The sequence below is a fragment of the Megalobrama amblycephala genome, linkage group LG14 (genome assembly GCF_018812025.1).
Source record: "Megalobrama amblycephala isolate DHTTF-2021 linkage group LG14, ASM1881202v1, whole genome shotgun sequence".
Classification (NCBI taxonomy): domain Eukaryota; kingdom Metazoa; phylum Chordata; class Actinopteri; order Cypriniformes; family Xenocyprididae; genus Megalobrama; species Megalobrama amblycephala.
The window spans coordinates 26,688,814-26,692,796 of NC_063057.1; the positions used below are offsets into that span (position 1 = coordinate 26,688,814).

The 3,983-nt window shown below is 34.7% G+C and overlaps 1 protein-coding gene and 1 long non-coding RNA gene across 2 annotated transcripts in view; one reads left to right on the top strand and one right to left on the bottom strand.

Moving 5' to 3' along the window:
• Positions 1 to 3,983, top strand: part of LOC125246308 (tripartite motif-containing protein 16-like) — a 398,598-nt gene that overhangs the window by 60,490 nt on the left and 334,125 nt on the right. The gene's annotated exons all lie outside the window — the stretch shown is intronic.
• Positions 2,402 to 3,265, bottom strand: LOC125246377. Its single transcript, XR_007179823.1, has 2 exons — positions 2,914 to 3,265; positions 2,402 to 2,642 (listed from the first exon to the last, which is right to left on the bottom strand). It is a non-coding gene; the product is annotated as an uncharacterized LOC125246377 (long non-coding RNA).

Here is a 3,983-nt window from a genome sequence, read left to right on the forward strand (position 1 = left end):
ATGGGACTTTTTGATTTTTGTCTATCAACTGGCTTAGCAAGTTGCAGTATCATGACTAAGAAAACTGTTTTTGTATGAACAAGCATGTGGCGGTTCGACTCAAATGCATTAGTAAACTCTGCACCCTCTGACTAAGATCAGAACTGGCGAGTTTGTGATCGTGAAAGGCACTCAATCGGCCAAAGTGACTTTTCTAAGCGATATGGGTCCGTAATGAAAGAATAATTGAAAATATGAGAAACCCAGAATAATCAAATATCTAAATTAATACATAACAAATGATTCATTTCTAATTGGAAACACAACCTAAGAGTAAGAATCATTTGAAATTGGAGTCAGATTAACCTCTTCCACTCTGACGCATTTTTTAGATTTCCGCCTGAATTTGACATACCAAAGTTTAAATGTTCACCCTTCACACATACAGTGAGAGAAATGTAAAATACTGGTGTCATTGTAAAGAAAAACCCTCAAAATAACAAAATCAGACTGTAATACTTCAGAAATTACATTGTATGCATTTAAAATACTGTAATAAGCACTTAACCCTCTATGGCATGACTTTTTATTTTGGGGGGGAAAAAATATGTTACCCCATTTTTTGGGAGCTTGGGGGTCCCTGATAATATATCCATCATAAAATGTGTCCCCCCCCCACCCCTGAACAAAATATTGGTTCGTTGCCTCAGGGCAACAATGTGCAACGAGGGTACTAAAACAGCAAGGTTTTCTATATAAGTGGAATAAGGAAAACATGTAATATATTCATTAGAACATGTTTTATTTTGACAAACATCAATAACAAATGGTTCCAACCAATAAAAAAAAAAAACAATGAACAATCAAATAAACAAACTACTACTAATTACAACACCAAATGTTTCTGTCATTTCATATAAACATATTGTAACACTTATATATTAACCAACATCCGAATGACTGTGTGTGTATGTGTGTGTGAATGTGTGTTTGTGTGGTTTTTTGGATATTGTTTGAATCAGAGCTTCTCTTTTTGACAAAGCATACTTTAGGCATTCTCCTAAAAAAGACAGCAGGAAGCATGTTTGTCATATACCCTTATATCATACAATGACATGCATGCAAACAAACACACACACGTACGCACACACACACATGATACTTTGCTGACTGACCCCTAACTGACCCCTGACCTCCAAACTGTCTCTCAAACCTGATTCAGGGATCCAGTCTTCATGACTCTCCTCAACCTCACTGTCCTCATTTTCACTCTCCTCAAGCTCACTGTCCTCACTGTCAGAAGGAATGACCCTAACTGCTCGATCATGTTCCTTCCGCCCGTAAAATTGTCTTGTGTCCATTTCCTGTAAGTATCAGTAGATAGTAAAAACATTGATCATGAAAAATGCATATCTTAATGCTGACTGTTCAATGTAATTTGTACACATTATGTGTACTGTTAATAAAGAAGAGAGATAAAGTTTGCCAGAAAACACTACTCATTTAGCCAGATTATGAGATGATAGGCACCATCATCTCTGTGGCAACATAATAATAATAATAATAATAATAATAATAACATAAATTGCACATATATGATGCATTCACAGAGCTTCCCAGGAGGACTTGAATGCACCATGTGGTCCTAATTTTGCATCCGATCACATCTCCCCAATTTAGCATATTGCCTGAAAAAAAAGTGGTCTAACTGCACAGTGTTGCCCTGAGGCAACAAACAAAAAAACACAGTTTTAGTATATAAATAAAATCAAAATGTGTCTTTAAACAATCAAACATACTTCTTTACATACTGATGCACATACATATATTTTTTTTATATAAAGTTATTTAATTTTAAACATGTTAAAAAGTGAAATTGAACTTACCAATTGGTGGCACTGTGTCCCATGCGACTTTGCTTCCGGAAAGGACTGCCCCACCCCCAAACAAAAGGCTACAACCACTTTAGTCCCTTATTTGATTGGACAGACATGTCAGGTGATATTATACATTTTTTTTTAATTAAAAAAAATTAAACGGGCAGTGTGAGGTCCAAAAAGGTAGTTTGTTGCCTGAGGGCAACACCATGCCATAGAGGGTTAAAATCCTGTTTTTGAAAATCTGTAAATCAGGTTCTGTTTGCTCTAGGGACCTGCTGATTGTTTTCTTTGATTCCACTTCTAAACAGAAGTTATTGAAATGTAACTGAAGGGAGGCAAAATGATATTTTAGCGTATACAAGTGTTCTTTGGATTGTCCTTTGCAAAAACAGGTTTTACAGACTGCATTACCCCAAAAATCCTATTTTTATTATATGGTATAGCACTTTATTTTATTATTTATTGATTTTCTTCATTTTCATCTTTGTCTCTGAGATGCAAAACAAGTACTATGCTAAAAGGCATAAAAGAATGAGATTTTGTTTAGCGTTTTACAGTTTTTATTCTCCTTTCAGGTGACACAAGACAATATAACATATAAAATAAAATGCATGTGGTCTTTAACAATGTAAAACATGATCTACATCCTCCACATTTATATCATTCTGTGCATCACTATAATATTTTGTCCCTTGTGTTGAGAGCATCACCTTCCTCTGGCCTGTCTTGAAGATGTGAAGCTGAGGACCATCTGTGGCGGTGGTCCAGGATCTCATGCAGCATCTGAAACAAAAAATAAAAGTTGTTAGTTAGTTGTTTACAATATAATAATATACATTTTACGATTTCAAAATGTAGATTTATTTTTTTCAAATGACGATTTTATTGAAGCCTGCATACTTGTATACTAATATGTACGAGTATGCATACTTATACGCAGTTTTGTCAAATGTAACAGTTTATTGGCTTAGTTGCTGTGCTTTCCCATTTCAAAATAATAATTTTATCATTAAATAAGCATTAGCATTGTAAATGCAGGAATATATGAGCTTACCAGTCAAACGCAGGGTCCTCTCGTCTCCCTCGGTAAAAGACTGCGGTCAAGTGGACCGCGCGTCGAAAATACACGGTCAAGCCAGCCGCACTTTTTTTTAGTTTGCGCGTCTATTCCTGCACTTACGGTATGGGTGCTGGAAACGGTCTAAATGCATTTAAAGACGGCAGTTTCCTTTATACTCTTGCAGTTAACCGTAAAAAGGGCAAGAACATAAAGAGACATCAGATAAGTTACGTATTGCTTTTTCCCCATCTTATTATGACTCAAATAATTTTTTATATAAAAAAAGTCTTTTATTTTCGAATATGTTCTTTGTATATTTGCTATACATCACATGTTAATGTTAATATTAATGGTAATTATTATGAATCATTTATTAATTTGATTTTTTACATTATTTTTTATTATTGATTTTAATGTTTTATATATATTATACATTAATTATTATACATTATGAATATTAATTAATGTTAATGAGTTTTATGCATAATTTGTTAATTTTATTACATTTTTGTTGGATTGTAATGTTTAATAATCGTTTATTGTTCTACATTATTAATGTTAACATTAATCTTAATAGTAATGGTAATTAATATTGATAATATCGCGAGCTGTCATTTTCGCCGAATCATAACATGGCGTCACTGGTCACTGCCTCATCACTTCAAGTACTTCAAAATCGCTTCTATTGGTGCCATTGGTGCTTTTCCTTCTCCATATGCAATTTTAGAAGTCAAAACAATACAGAAACTATGAAGACACATGCAAATCTTCCATCAAACAGCTCCTCTCATCACTCACGACGCGATCACACGCCCACTACGTGGAACTGAAGCGCGCGCGCGTGTGTGTCAGTGTTGCCAGATTGGACTAAAGATTTCCAGCCCAACTACAGCTTAAAACCCGCCCATTTCAAAAAATACCCGCCCAAAATACATACTGTTATTAAAACTGTTATAGAAGAATAAAACACACAATTTTTTTTTTCTTATTAAACAACCAGACTAACAAATCGCACATTGGAGAGCACCAGCTCGCCCCAAGCTCGCCCCAAGTATATCCAGTGC